The following is a 16,303-nucleotide window of genomic DNA, read 5'->3' as shown; positions in this document are numbered from 1 at the left end:
CAAAGCCTAACAAAGCCTGCTCAGGCCCTCCTAACCGCCCCATGCAGAAGGTAGGCTAGACAGCACCGCCATTTTATGGATGGGAAAACCAAGGCTCAGAGAACTAAAGCAACTTGCCTGAGAATTAGCAACCAGCCAGAGGGACAACCGGAATTAGGCTGCAATGCTGACTCCCATTCCAGTGCTCTCTCCATCACAGTAAGCTGACCCTCCACGTTTTGAGAAGAGAGCTTTCACCTCTCCTCCCAGTCAAGCCACCTCTAGACAGATGTAAGGATAAAAGAGAAAATGGGGGTGTCTGGGTGGCTCAGATTCTTGATTCTGGCTCAGGTCATGAACCCAGGGTCATGGGATCTAGCCTATGTCAGGCTCCATGCTGAGCGTGGAGCCTGCTTAAGATTTTCTCTACCCCGCTCCCCGACCCTCTCTCCCTCCGCCTCCTCCCCTACTCACGCTCTCTCTCTAAAATAAATAAAATAAAATATATTTTAAAAATTAAAAAAAAAAAGAGAAAATGAATCTGAGGCCCACTTGAAAGGAAAGGTCAGGCAAGACTAGTAGGGCATTTTGCAGATAGATAAGGAAATCTGGCCTGATTTGAAAATCATAAAAGAATGAAGTGAATGAACAAGCTATAACAGTTCTGAATCAGATCATCCCCTCGTGACATGCAGGAGACCAGAACAGCTTTCTAAACTCATTAGCTCATCTCATTCGTTTCGGAGGTACCTCTTGCCCTACCATGTGTCAGTAGCCGTGTTGTGCTGAAATCCAGGAGAGAACTCTGCCCCAGAGGAATCATTACCTGGGTGCTTCCCAGACTCGGGGATTTTACATCCCAGTAAAGTGTTCTCCCCAAATGCGGCCACATTTTGTTATTTGTCAAAGAACATTAAAGAAAAGGAAAAATAAAGCATTACTTTCTACTCTCACCAAAAATTTTAATAAGGACTAATCTCAGAATCTAGCAATTAAAAAAAATTACCTTTATAACTCACCACATTGTTCTAGTTTTCTCCCTAGCCGCAGGCCGATGCAAACTGTATCTAAGTGGGCATTTGGCAATTCCCAGATGAGTGGGAGAGAGAAAACATCTACAGAAATCATTCAGAGTAGCTATATTCTTTGGGAGTCTTTGGGTTGAGAGCTACATAAAACTATCCTGGCTACCTTAATACAGATTTTTGGGGAAGGGATTTTATTGGTAGATTGGATTCTAGGGATTATGTAGTAGACAGTAGGGTCAACCAACCAACCTACACCTGGCAAGGACAGAAAACTCCAAAAACAAATAGAATTAGGTCTCTCTCGGTTACACTCTCGCTCTCTGCTTCTCTCTGTTACCGTTCTTCCCTCTCTAGTGGCAGATAGGGTTCCCCCACGTAGCAGAGAAAGTGATGGCTAACAGCTTCCATGTTTCATAACTCATGCCACCATAGACAGATCAATTAACTTCTCAGTTCCAGTAGGGGGGAGGGGAGGGATCCCGGAAAGTGTCTGATTGGCCCAACTGAGTCAGGTGTCTACCCCTGAACCAATCAATTGTGGCTTGGGATTGGTCTGTAAAAACATGGCAGCTTCCATGAAAAGTCATGGTTGGAGTCAGAAGAGGGAAGAAGATCTAGGCCAGAGGGCTGGGCGGAAAATACCATAAATGTTCATTGTGGAGATGGTAAATGCCCTAATAAAGGTGCAGATAAAGTATCACAGGAGTTCAAGGGAAGACGACATGAATTCTAGCTGTGGAGATCAAGTAGACCTTCTTGGAAGAAGATCTGAGCTGAGAATATGTGGAATATACAGAGATTCTAAACGCCATTTCAAATTCAAAGAGAAAAATAATAAGTACTGGTAGAGGAGAAGGTGTCATCTGAAGAAGCTATATATTAATGCTTTACTTTGTCAAGATTTTTATTATTTTTAAAAAATGATATAATTCATACATCAAATTTATAAAATATTTTATTATGAAGTAATTTTAGACTTATAGAAAGTTGCAAAAGTAGTTCAGAGTTCTGCTAAAGTCTTCACCTTCTGTACCCCTCACCTAGTTCCCCCTAATATTAACATCTTACACGACCTTGATACAACAATCAGAACGAGGAAATTACCACTAATAGAATACTATCAACTAACCTACAGAGCTTGTTTGAATTTTGCCAGTTTTACTTTTGCTGTAATCCAGAATCCCACATTGCATTTAATTGTTATGTCTGCTTAGTCTCCTCTAATCTGTGACAGTTTCCCCAATCCCTCTTTTCTCTTGTAACCTTGACACTGAAGAGTGATGGTAAGTCATTTTACAAAATAGCCCTCAATTTGAATGTCTAATGTTTTCTCATAATTGGATCAAGATTATGCATTTTTGGCAAGAATGCCACAGAAGCAATGCTGTACCCTTCTTAGTGCATCATTCAGGGGCTACATTCTGTCAACGTGATTTATTACCAGTGATGTTAACATCGATCACTTGCTTAAGGAGGCATCTGAAAAGTTTCTCTGTTGAAAAGGGCCCGTTTGTAATTAGTAAGCATCTTGTGGGGGAGATAGTTAAGACTACACAAAAATATAAATTTCTCATCATTTAAAAAGTGCTATCAAATGTACACTTTCTACTTTTATTCTGCAAACATCAACTGTACACCCACTAAGCACTGGTCCAAGATAATGGTTTGGTTATGTATGGCCCCATGACCTTGCTAGACCATAGGATCCTTATCTGTAAAATGGGTATAATTCTGTCTTACCACCCAGGGCTGCCAAGGATAAAGGAGAACCATGCTTGTTGAAAGTGTTCTGTAATGCTAGCTGGGATTGTTCATTCTCCTTCTGGGGATCTCCACTTTGTTGTCACTTCCACCTATCATAGGTCTTCATTTCCATCCTGCCTGCATCCATGCCTGCAGGCTTCTGTCTGTTCTCACTGACCAGACTCCCTCAGCCTATTTGCCAAGCCTTATTTGTGATGTCATTTAATAAGTTTTGGAGACAAAAGGTGAGCCCTGTAGAGACTGACAATTTCCTCCAGAATCTCTGTCTATAATTTTGGGAGGTGCCTCAAGGTGTTGAGTGACACCTGGGACCCATGGGTGGCAGGTGGGAGGTCTTTCTTCCATCATAGAAATAAGTGGAAGAAGTAGGAATTGCCTTCCTCCAATAATGTGTTGGCCCTGAAAAGGAAACTCTCACACCCCACAGAGTATTGAACAAGCTTGGATGGATACTTGTCTCTTACAGAGAGCTCTAACATGGGCATACTTTATTTATTTATGCATTTATGTATGTACGTATTTATTTATTTATTTATTTATTTAGGAGAGAGAGCAGAAAGAGAAGGAGAGAGAGAATCTTAAGCAGGCTCCATGCCCAGTGCAGAGCCTGGCATGGGGCTTGATCTCATGATGGTGAGATGACCTGTGCCAAAGTCAAGAGTCAGATGTTTAACAGACTGAACCACTCAGGCACCCCTAAGATGGGCATACTTTAAATTAACAACTTCATAATGCCAAAGGATGAGCTCACCCCTGACTCAACCTCCTAATTTCTAATTTGAGAACAAGACTTTAGCAAACCAAGAAAGAGGCACAAGTTAAGTCGCAGGTCTCACTAACCTTAGCTGTCACGGTCACTCCTGAGGTTGAATTCAACCTTTTTAATTTTTTTTCCTAATGTGTATTTATCTTTGAGAGAGAGAAAGAGAGAGAGTGGGAGTAGGGTTGGGGCAGAGAGTGAGGTAGACACAGAATGCGAAGCAGGCTCCTGGCTCTGAGCTGTCAGCACAAAGGCCAACATGGGGCCTGAACTCACGAATCGCGAGATCATGACCTGAGCCAAAGTCAGATGCTTAACTGACTGAACCACCCAGGCGCCCCAAATTCAGAGACAGGAGCCATCCATGCTTGGCTGGTTCTTTGTACCAGATCATTATGAAGATCAATATGATAGAGGATGAAAGTGCTTTGGAACTTCTATAGGACCAAGTCAATATTGCTTCTCCCATTCTGTCCCAAGGGCAGCTTTTAGGAACTGCTTGCCCAGAGCAAAGAAGGAAGGTTGAAGCCCCCAGCTCTGACATCAGCACAAGCCACCCTCTGCCTTCCTTCAGCCAAGCAGATGAGCACCTCAAAATAGAGCCCTCTAAGTAGAGACCCAGCAGCATACAGGGCATTCCCTCCAGGGTCCTGAGCAGTTTCCTCCTGGACAAGTCACAAGCCTGGGTTTCTCCCACCCATCTAATATCTGGGACACAAGCTGCTGTAGGTTGGACTCTTGCCCCACTAACACCTGGGCAGGAATTTGTGGCAGCAGCTCAAGACTATTTGCCAATTTTATTGACCTCTCCCCAGTGGGCCCTGGGAAACACCATCCCCTGTAGACCACTAAGGCAACAGCTCTTCTCAAAGGCCTAGTAACCTTCAGGTTTAAGAGACTTCCTCCCTCCTATCACCCAGTTGATTCTTGTGGCCACAAACCCAAACTACAATGTGCACATGAATCCCCCTGAAAATCTTTTTGAAATACAGATTCTGGTTCGGTAGGTTTGGGGTGAGGCCTAAGACTGTGTTTCCACCAACTGCCCAGAAGATGCCAAAGCTGCTGGTCCACAGACCACACTCTGAATGCAAGAAGTGTTTACTTCTAACCAACAGGCTGATCACAAGGAGGTCTGGAAAGCAGAAAACAATTTGAACTGAAACAACACCTTTGTTGTTTCTACCTTGAAATTTTTATAATCTTGATACCACTTCTGATGGCTTTCCAGCAGAGTCTCATTTTGGTCAATGTGATCCAAGGAGGTTTCTAGTTTTTGCAAACAAAGAACCTTTCCAAATACCACAAAGCAGTTTGCCCCCCAAGGTCAGAAAGGTTTACTCTCCCTCAGTCCACTCCTTATCTTCCAGCCCCAACCACCACAGCCTGGTTAGAGCCATCTGCTTCTCAAAAGAATCAAGTCCTTTGTAGGGGGACATTTAAATCTTCTTCAACAACATAAAAGGGGTTTTCAAACATTACCCTGGGGATTCCTTATTGCCCTCTCTTAATATTTTTCCAGAAAGAGGGGCATCTGGGTGCCTCAGTCAGGTAAGTGTCTGACTTCAGCTCAGGTCATGATCTCACAGTTCTTGAGTTTGAGCCCCACATCAGGCTCTGTGCTGACAGCTCAGAGCCTGGAGCCTGCTTGAGATTCTGTGTCTCCCTCTTGCTCTCTGTCCCTCCCCCATTCCTACTCTGTCTCTCTCTCTCTCAAAAATAAAATAAAAACATTGAAAATATATTTTTTTCCAGAAAGAGACCTGAGGTTCCTTTCTGAGCTTCAGTCCCTTGTTCTCCTCCCAGCCCCTTAGCTGTCTTGTGCATTAATTAGCTGGTAACTAATTACTCCCTAATTGTCAACCAGCTGACCCATTACAGGTTCCCACCCACATCAGTGACAGGACAGGGGGTCAGGGCGAACCCCCTTCCTGTTGGCAGAGACTTGGCTGGGTTTACTTCTCCTGACCCCGCCCCCAGAAGGGGGAGTTATCCACCTGATTGGTCAGATTCCAGAATCCTGACTGGTCTTTGGTGGGGTGTAAGGCATTCTTTCCAAGATCCCAATCTCCACAGGTCCACTGGGGACTTAGGGCAGAACCCCTTGGAGGATTCACTTCAGAAGGGAGCAGCTACCCTGGGGGAATGCAGACCCAGGCTGGAGAAGAGGGAGAAATAAAAATGCAGATTACCCTGTGAAATTTCCCGATTTTCAAAGGTCAACAACAAATTCAAAAAGTGTTTTTTTTATTTTTTTCTAATGTTTATTTCTTTATTTTGAGAGAGAGAGAGAGAGAGAGAGAGAGAGAGAGAGTGTGTGTGTGTGTGTGTGTGCATGCGCCAGCGGGGGAGGGGAAGAGAGAGATGGGGAGAGGGAGAGAGAATCCCAGACAGGCTCTGCACTCTTAGCTCGGAGGCTGATGCAGAGCTCGATCTCACAAACCATGAGACCATGACCTGAGCCAAAATCAAGAGTTAGATGCTTAACGAACTGAGCCACCCAGGTGCCCTTAAATTTTTTTTTTAATTTTATTTTAGAGAGAGAGCACGCACAAGCGGGGGAGAGAGGCAGAGGGAGAGAGAGAGAGAATCTTGAGCAGGCTCCATGCTCAGTGAGGAGCCCAAGGTGGGGCTCGATCCCACAACCCTGGAATCATGACCTGAGCTGAAATCAAGAGTCAGACGCTCAAACAACTGAGCTACCCAGGCGGCCCCAAAAAGCTTTTTAAAAGCCCTGTAGGCCAGACACATGTCTATGGGCAGGACCTGGCCCAATGGGCACCATGGGTACAGTGAGGTTTGGTGAATATCTAGAGGTGTAAGGGTGATGGAGAGGAGTGAGGAAGGATGCTACCTACATCCCGGATTCTGGAACACCCTTACTGGCAAAGATGTGCTCCAGGAGGAACTCACTGCCACAGGCATATTGAGCAGATGTGCTCCAGGAGGAACTCACTGCCACAGGCATATTGCAAGGTTCTGTGCGAGGTTGGGGGTTACAAAGCACACTGTGAGGTTTCACACTTCTCCAAGGCAGGATGGGCAAATGGCAGGAGACCTGGGTTCTAGTCCTGGCTTGCCCTCCTGTAATTACTTTGTGTCCTCAGGCTAGTTCATCATCTCTGGGATTCACACACAGCCTGTGTTAGCAACAGGTTAACTAAATCATGTGAGGAAAGATTATGAAGGACCTTGAGTGTCTGTGTAGGGAGTTTGGGCTGGATCTGATTAGGGGGTAGAAGCCACTGCAGGTTCTTGAGCAAGGGAATGACATTCTGAGTAAAGTATTTCAGGAAAATCAATCAGGCCACCAGTGCCGAGAAGAGGGTCCCATATCATCCAGGTGTGGTGTCGTGAGACAGCAACTAAAGCTTATGCAAATCAGATCTTATCATCCCTAGCTCAAAAGCCTTCAGTGGCTCCCTACAGTCCTCACATTGAAGTCCTTCTTACTGTGGTCCATAGGCAGGACCAACTTCACAGGTGTATGATCTGTGCAGTTCCCCAGGGTCCCGTGCTTGGGTTAATGCTCTACTGTTACCATCTTGAAATTCTTAATAGTTTGTTTGTTTGTTTGTTTGTTTAACAAGGGGCTTCATGTTTTCATTTTGCACCAGACCCACCAATTATATGGCTAGTACCACCCATAGGGACCCTTTGGTCTGGTTCCTGCTCCCCTCTCCCTTCTCATTCCCACCCCCCTCCCCCCACTCTCTTACCCTTCAAACTCCAGTCACAGACTGTCAGCTCCATAATACCTGTCAAGTCTCAGCATATGCTCACGAGCCTCTGACTGGCTGGCTGCAAAGGGAGGCTCAGAGATGGGTTAAATGGGGAAGGAGGGGAGGCCACCTCTTTCCCATCTTGGACCTTTCCTTCTGTGTGAGCAGACATTTTCAGAATGCCCAGACCACACACCCAGCAGGGTCTGCTCTGGCTCTGGCCTTTCCCCAGCTGGAGCCCATTAGCTCCAGACCCTCTTGCCCTGCCCCTTTCTCAGTGATGGGACAATCCTAGAAGTGGATTGGGAAGGGAATGAATTTTACAGGGCCAAACTGTAGTCTAAAGGAAGCAATAATGAGGGCATTTTAGACTTCTGTCAGCAGAATAGACATGGATGCTTGGGGGCTTTGTGCTATAAAGGTTTGTTGAGTGACTAATATACAACCGAGGGAATTTTTTCTTCTCTTAACCAAGTAAATAAAACCATTCACACACACCACAAGAGGTAGGAGGAAGGGACAGAATTTGCACAAAACATAATAAATGTGCTGACCCTGGCAAGGTAAGATTAGAAATAACATCACATCTGTCCAGGTGGCTCACATTTATTAGGCAGTGCCCACATACCAGGATCTAAGCTAAGCTCTTGACGCACATAAGCTCCTGAATGTTCACCCCACCCTATGAGGTTGGAACTATTCCTCTCCCCATTTTGGGGATGAGAAAGCTGAAGCCCAGAGAAACTAAGTAACTTGCCTAATGTCACACAGTGAAGAAGTGAGAGTTGAGACTTATACCCAGACCTGCCCAACTCTAGATCTGTCCTGAATGCTTCACTACCACAAAATAGCTACTAACTGGCTCGCTGTATGATTTCAGGCAAATTCCTCAACCTCTCTGAGCCTCAGATTCTTCACCTATAAGTTGTCCCTTATTTAAACCACCCTGTGCTAGGTGCTGGTAATAATTTTTTTTAATTTTTTTTTTGATGTTTATTTTTGAGAGAGACAGAGACAGAATGTGAGTGGGTTGGGGTAGAGAGAGAGGGAGACACAGAATCCGAAGCAGGCTCCAGTCTCTGAGCTGTCAGCACAGAGCCTGACACAGGGCTCAAACTCATGAACTGTGAGATCATGACCTGAGCTGAAGTGGGACACTCAACCGACTGAGCCATCCAGGCACCCCTGGAATTAATTCTTTTTAGATATTAGGTCTCTGCTTGACCCTTCATGACAGCCTGGTGAGAGAGAGACTGTGGCAGAAACAATGCTTTATGTTCTCCACCATGTTCCCTTTTCCTGGGCACAAAGGAAGGGCGCATCCTCATCTTCCCTTGCAGTTAGTAGAGTCACGTGGCTACATTCTGGCCAATGAAATGACATGTCACCCCTGGGCAAAGCAATTAAGAGTAGGTGAGCCTCATTTGATTTTTAGGCTCCCTTTCCACATGCAGAAGATTCAAAAATGGATTCCAGGGAGGGCCTGAAGGAGTCATTGCTTGGAAGAGAGGTGACTACCAAGAGAAATGGGTTGGGAGAGGGCTGCTCTTTATCAGACTTTATGTGAGTAAAAAATAAACTCCGCTTGGGTTAAGCCACTGAGATTTTCAGTTTGTTACATTAATTACACTGAATGAAACTCTATACCAGGGGGGGCCTGGCTGGCTCAGTTGGAAGAGCATGTGACTCTTGATCTCAGGGCCATGAGTTCAAGCCCCACGTTGGGTGTAAACATTACTTAAATAAATAAATAAACTAAAAAAAAAAAAAGGGGGGGGACATCTGGGTGGCTCAGTCAGTTGAACATCTGACTTCATTTCAGGTCATGATCTCACAGTTAGTGAGTTCGAGCCTTATATCGGGCTCTGCTCTCAGCACAGAGCCCACTTCAGATCCTCTGTCTTCCTCTCTCTCTACTCCTCCCCCACCTCTCAAAGACAAATAAACATTAAAAAAAAAAAAAACTGGGGGCCCCTGGGTGGCTCAGTTGGTTGAGCATCCAACTTCAGCTCAGGTCATGATTTCACAGTTCATGGGTTCAAGCCCTGTGTCAGGCTCTGCTCTGGCAGTGTGGAGTCTGCTTAGGATTCCCTCTCTCTGCCCCTCCCCCATTTGTACTCTCTCTCTCAAAATAAGTAAACTTAATAAAAACCGTATGCCAGTTATTAATTGCTACAGCAATGCTGCATAACAAATCACCCCAAACTGAGTGCAATAAAACAGTAACCATTTATTTAACTCATGATTTCATGGATTGACAATTTGGGCTGGGCTCAGCCAAAGGTTCTTCTGGTCTTAGCTGGGCTTACTCATTCATCTGTGGTCAGCTGTTGGATCAGCTGGCGACTGACTAGCACAGCCTCAGCTAGGACAACTCATTCCTGTTCCAGTGGTCTCTCATCCTCATGCAGGACAGCCCAGATTTGTTCATGTGACAGCTGAGAAGGTTCCAACAGAACAAGCAGAAGCTACAGGACCTCTTAAAGTCCAGGCTCAGAACTGGCAGTGTCAACTTCCCTGAATTCTATGGGCCAAAATTAGTCATATGGCTGAGCCCTGATGCAGGGGGTAAGGAAATAGATTCTCCTGATGGGACGGGGTTTCAAGGTCACATTGCAAATGGGCTTGCTTACAGGGAGGCAAAGCATTGAAGTTTTTTGTTTTTTTTTTTAATGTTTATTTTTGAGAGGGGGAGGGGCAGAGAGAGAGGGAGACAGAGGATCTGAAGCAGGCTCTGCACTGACAGCACAGAACCCAATTCAGGACTCGAACTCAAGAACTATGAGATCATGACCTGAGCAGAAGTCAGACACTTAATGGACTGAGCCACCCAGGCACTCCGCATTGAAGTAATTTTTGCAAACTATCTACTACAGGAAGTATTAGTGCCCCCATTTGAAAGACAAGGAAACTGAGGCCCAGGAAGATGAAGTAGATAGTGAATGGAAGAATTGGGATTTAAGCAAAGCCTGAAGCACTCTTCAAGCCCCAAGGTTCGCTAGTGACTCTGAGAAATGGACCTCTTCGTCCAGAAGGAACCTTTCCACCTCTGCAAGCTGAACCTAGAATCTAGCACCCTAGCCTCCTGGGGGAAGAGGTCCCAAAATCTGGAACTTGCTCTAGCCTTTGGAAGAACAGGGCATCCTTACAGAAATTTGAGACTACAGAACATCTTAAGCTCCAAGCCTGAAGCGTCTGTGACTGCAGTAAACTGGGGCTAGCAGATGATCCTTCCCCTCCTGGCCTTCATACATCAGATGTCCCTAAAGACCTACTTTGCTGTGTGACCCAGGCATAGCCCACACCCCACTCTGTGCCTCAGTATCAGGAAGCAAACTGTAAAGAGAGAAGAGTTCAGCCTCTGGAATCACAGCACTGGCCTCCAATCCTGACTCTTGCTGTTTGTCCTGGGCAAGTCCCTTCTCCTCTCTGAGCCTCACATTTCTCTCTCTTCTATAAAACAGGTACAAGAAGAGTCCCCACCATGGAGGCTGCTGTAAGAATTGAATGAGTGTGGGGCACCTGGATGGCTCAGTCAGTTAAGTGTCTGACTTCAACTCAGGTCATGACCTCACAGTTCATGAGTTCAAGCCCCGCGTCGGGCTCTGTGCTGACAGCTCAGAGCCTGGAACCTGCTTCCGATTCTGTGTCTCCCTCTCTCTCTGCCCCCTGCCCTGCTCACACTCTGTCTCTCAAAAAGTGAATAAACATTAAAATAAAATTAAAAAGAAAAAAGAATTGAATGAGTGAATACATAATGTAAATGCACGATGTAAACAACCCACTATCCTCAAGGTGGGAGCCTACTATCTGGCAGGTGGTATTAGTATCATCTCAACCAAACCCCCATTTTACAGAGAAGAAAACAGAAGTTAAGGCAGGTGATGCAATTTTCCAAAGCCACACAGCTAAGGAGCAGTGATGACCCAGCATACTCAGGTTTATCTGATTCCAGAAGCCAAGGTCCTAACTTCCCTAGAGTTTGAGAGTCCTGGGTTTGAGTCTCAACTCTCCCCCTTCAGCCACATGACTTTGGGCAAGTCCCTTTTCTCTTTGGGTCTTTTTTTCCTCATAAAAATAAATGATTTTCCCATAATACCTCAAATGGGAAAATACACAGAAAATGCTTAGTGCAGCATCCAGGACAGACATGTATATGCTCAGCAATTAGAGGCTGCCATAATCATTAGAGGAGAGTTGCTTAAGTCTCTGTGCCTCAGTTTCTCTATCCATCAAATAGCGTTAATAATAGTCTTATCTTATTGGAGTGGCCATGAGGAATAAGTGAGTTACTGTGAGCTAAGCTTTAGCACAAAGCTTGGCACATGCATATACTTCATAAGCACTCGCTTTTATTTTTAAAGTCCTGAAACCTGTTTCAGGCCAGCACAAGACAGTAGGGGACCCTAGCAATCCACTGGCTGCAGCTCCAGGCATTGCCTTTGCTGCCACTCAGCTATTATTAGGCCCAGAGTCCTCCTTTCAAATCCAGATGGGGAGCTAGAAGGGTGGGCAGGGCTGGGCCTGGCTGGCGGATGGCTGGGAAAGCTGCTTGGAGGCCGGTTTGGGTTTGGGCCCCACCCCGCCTGCCCTCCCTCGCCTGCAGCCGGTCCAGCTGCCACGTCTACACTTGGCTCTGAGGTCTGCACCAAACACTCCCTCCCACTGTGGCCGCCTCCTCTGGGAAGGTTCAGAACATTTCCACAGCCTCAGCACTTTACCCACTCCAGAGAGACCAGGTCTGCGTGAAAACTATGAATTGGACACTGCTCACCTCTGGAGCCTGCAAAGGGGCCATCTACGCTCTGGCATAGAGGTCTTCATGCTTTCAATGAGATCTATTGGGTCCATCAAGGAGAAAGGGACACACAGCTGGGTTCAAATCCCAGCCCCGCCACCAACATGCTGTGTCAACTTGGACAAGTGACCTTCCCTCTCTGAGCTTCAGTTTCTTTATCTATCAAATGGATATAATCTTAGCACCTACTGCACAGGGTGGTGATGATGATTAAATGAGTGAATGGCACATAATAGGCACTCAATATGTGCCAGCTATTGTTATTTCATGTTTGGGCGTGCCAAGCCAAGGGGGAAATAAGAGATTTGGGATGCTGGGGATCTGGGGTGCAGAGTGGCTCCACATCCAAATTGCTATGTGACCTGAAGCCTGTTCCTTGTCCTCTCTGGGACTCAGATTATCTATTTGGATCATAACGCAGGCATCTAGGATTCTGTGATGCCAAGATGCAGCAGCTATGCTGAATAGTTAAGAAATAGGATAAGGGCCCATGTGGGCAGGTACAGATCCCAAATGGCAAAAAGCAGGGTACTATGGTTAAGAATAAAGATTCTGGGTTCAAATCCTGCATGAAGTGCTAGCAAGGCTTGGCCTCACTGAGTCTGTCTCCTCTTCTGTATAATGATGGTCCTACCTCACAGGGCTCAAGCTGTGAGGGTCTTGGTAATAACAAAATAGCCTCTCATGTATTATAAGGGTGATCTAGAGCCATGCTCCAACCCATGGAGCCCCTGTCATGAACCTAGATGGATGTCAGGCATCAGGGAACTCCCAGAAATCACAAGAGGTCCAGGCCAGCCCATCCAGAATCTTCTCCTTTTTCCATGAGGCTGAGTTCCTGGGGTTCATCACTGCACAGTGGGCATCTCAGGCCTCCTTCTCCTTCCCAGAGCCCACTTGCCTCCAAGTTTCCAAGGAAGAGTCATTCCTTTCCCATCCCTCAGCACTTAAGGCCAGGCCCCCTTCTACTCCAAGCCCGGAAGTTTATCTGGCACTGTCGCTCAGAGAACACAGCAGCTGGATGACATCATAGAGGAGACAGCCTTGTCAAACTGGTTTGCCAAACAGGTCCCCAGTCCTACTCCTGGGGCTGCTGGCCATGATCATGGGGGCCTCCAGTTCTGCCCATGAGGAGGAAGGTCACAGCCCTTGGATCCTGCCAACCTCAGTAAGGACCAGTTGTCCTCAAGGACCTCATGCTCCAGCTTCACCTGCTTGACTTTTCCCCAACAAAATCCTCACAGTCTTACCTCCCTTCCTTTGTTCATGCTGTTCCCTTCACCAGATTGCCCTTCCCCATCCCCGCAGCATGCCAAACAGCAAGTGAGGGCTTCATCTTGTATAGCTTTTAGGGTCCAGATACTGTGTCTCCCCCACTCTGACTAGGCTGTGAGACCCCACCAGCAGGCCCAACCCCAACCCATGCCTAACCCTACATCCCTCCCTGTAACCAGCAGCCCCCCGGATGCCCTCATAGACCCAAGGTTCTGGCCTTGGCTGGCCTCACAGGTACTTGTGAACGTATCCCAAGGTGGGGTCTCCCTGAAAGTCCTGGTATTTTATGTTGTCTAGTCTGGGGGGAGAGAACTTAGGGAGCTCAGGCCATAATTCCTACATTGTGCAGATAAGAAAATCAAGGCTCTGAGAGGACCAAATCTTTGCCTGGGGCAGAGTCAGGGCTAAGACCCATCACCTTTCTTGCCTCCTGATCCCAGGCCTTGGCTGTTTTTGCAGGACCCTGGATGGGGGGGGGGGGGTGGCAGGGTGCGGAGAGGAAGCCAGGGTAATTCAGGGATCTGGCACTGCTGGCTTGGTAAAACATTTATTCTCAGACTCAAGCACTAGAGCAAAATATTACCCTTGGCCCCTGAGCTGCTCCAGCCACTCTCTGCTCTGCCAGTCCAGGATTAGATCTGGAGGGATCTGGACCCTTTCTATTATAGCCCCTTGCTCGGGAGGACCAGAAGCAGGCCAGTCCAATCCCATCCTTTTTCAGATGGATAGAATGAGGCCCAGGCCTCCCCAGTGTCTACAAGATATGTTCACTCTGCTCACCTGGCATTCAGGGCCCTTCACAGATGGAATGACCCTTATCTCCATTTCTTGCTCCATCCACAACCCATCTCTCCTCCTTTTCCTACTTACAAACCTCCTGTCCTTTACTCACACTATTCCCCTACCATAATGCCTTTCCCCCTCTTCTCTGGGTGATGAATTTCTATGCATCCTTCCTCAAGGATCGGTTTGCACATCACTTCCTCCAAGAAGTCTTCCAGGATTTCCCCCATCCTAGAGGCAGCAAGATGGAGGAAAGGGCCTTAGGCATGAGGCAGAATTCCACTCATTTGAGTGCTATTACCAGCCCAAGGTGCCTTCACCTCCCTAAGCTTCCTTCTCTGTAAAATCCAGGTAATGCTTGTCTTGCACAGTGCTCAACTTGCAATAGGGCAAACCCTGTGTTTGACATGCAGCAGGTACTCAGATAATGCCAGGCCCTCCTCATGGGTTGTTTACTCCTTCCTAAACTGTGGCTGAAAGCTTCTCCAGCACTGCATGCGGCTACCCTTTGATCTTTGTTTCACCACCACCACTATCCCCCCCACCCCCCACCCTTTACAGGGAGGAAGGAAGAATCAGGCAGGTAGGTCTGGAAGAGGACCCCAGCCCTGAGGGCTTGACGGCAGGGAAGGACCCAAGCATCTCTTCCTTACTGCAAACACCTGGTGAGCACGCGTGACAGATTAAGTAGGTGGGAGCACACTCAACTGTGTGGTTCCTCCCAGCCTGCAGGAAGGGGCTAGGGGTGAGGGGCGGGACTAGCTCGAAGCAAGCCATTCATTGGAGCAGACAGCCACATTCTCAGGCAGGCCCTGAGAATCCCAGCTAGCCTAGGTGTGCCCCACCCCAACGGGCTGTTCCAAGGGGCACCCCAGGTTTGAAGTAGAATCAAGTTAGCCTTGATTGGGCTCTGTTTGCTCCTCCTCCCGTATGACCTTCACAAGTCTCTTCCCTCTCTATGTTTTGGTCTTCCCATGTGGAAAGTGGAACCACCTCTCAAGATGTGGGGATCAAAGAAGATGACACTTTTTAAGAGTCTGGGAGTCTCTCTAGATGGGGGTGAGGTGGGATGGGTGGTCCCAGAGGATCTGGACAGCAGGGCTGTGGGGCTCTGCTGGGACAGTACGCTGAAACCACTCCCCCACAACCCCACCTCACAATGGGTAAAAGCAGATTCTGGACTTAAAAGGTGTTGGTATGAATCACACAGTTCCACTACCTATCAGCTGTCGTCCTCAACTGTAAAATGGGGCATTAACAGTTGGGCTCAAAACAGTCGTTATAGGGATTATATGCCTGGTACATGGCAAGTGCAAAATAAATGTGTTGGTATTGTTTTTATTTGACATACAGGACTCCAGACCCCACCTCCCGGGTTCCTTAAACAGGCAGGGTCCAATGACCCTGGATCTGTGGATCTGTGGGAGGGCCCTGGGCCTCCAGCACGACACGAAGTGGCTTACCCCAGTGGGTCTAAGCTCTTGGGTCCTCTGGCTGATTCCAGGTGTTGTCTTGGGCATGTTGTCTCTGTCTGGGCCTCAATTTCCCCCATTTGTTGAATGAGACCATGGACTCTGTATTCCCCATTTAGGACTAGCGCAACCAGAAGCACACCCTCAGGGGGCTGGGGAGGGAAAAGCATGACAGATGAATGAAACGTCCGTTCAAAGGTGTATCGACTGGGGAAAAGTTCCTGTGATTGATCCTGCTCCACCTAAGATGTTCTTTGTGATGCACCAACATAGGGTCGAGGTGCTGCCGGTCACAGTCCCTGCTCTGAGGTGGCCGGGACCAGGTGTCCCAAAAGCAGCCTGGGCGGCAGCCAAGCCCAAAAGCTAACGCGAGAAGGGGGCGGAGTCGGAGGAAGGGACAGGGTCTCACGAACAAAGAGGATGGCGGAGAGGGGCAGTTCTGAAGATTCCGCGAATCTTCAGACGGACGATCCCGAGCCACTTACCCCGGCTTTCGGCGCCCTCCCCGACTTTAGTGCAAAGCTGCGTCCTCCTGCCGACTACCGCCCAACCAGCCAAGGCCCCGGCGGCAGTGGCCCCAAGACTACAAGCCCCTACAGTCCTGCCCTCGAGGGGCGGGGCCTGCTACAGGGGCGTGGTCGTCAAATTGAATTTCCCCAATGGGGCACGAGGATGGGCGGGACCCTCCCAAGGATTGGCTGCCGTGACGGCTCGGGGCAGGG

The 16,303-nt window shown here is 47.6% G+C and overlaps 1 long non-coding RNA gene across 1 annotated transcript in view; it reads right to left on the bottom strand.

The window, feature by feature from the left end:
* The window catches only part of LOC122470970, a 30,374-nt gene extending 14,167 nt beyond the window's left edge, over window positions 1-16,207 (bottom strand). The window contains exon 1 of the long non-coding RNA XR_006294043.1: window positions 16,067-16,207. This is a non-coding gene — a long non-coding RNA (uncharacterized LOC122470970). The remainder of the gene's footprint in view (window positions 1-16,066) is intronic.
* Between the last annotated feature and the right edge of the window lie 96 nt (window positions 16,208-16,303).

Source organism: Prionailurus bengalensis, chromosome D3 (genome assembly GCF_016509475.1).
Source record: "Prionailurus bengalensis isolate Pbe53 chromosome D3, Fcat_Pben_1.1_paternal_pri, whole genome shotgun sequence".
NCBI lineage: Eukaryota > Metazoa > Chordata > Mammalia > Carnivora > Felidae > Prionailurus > Prionailurus bengalensis.
This window is presented reverse-complemented; position numbering and strand designations above follow the sequence as displayed.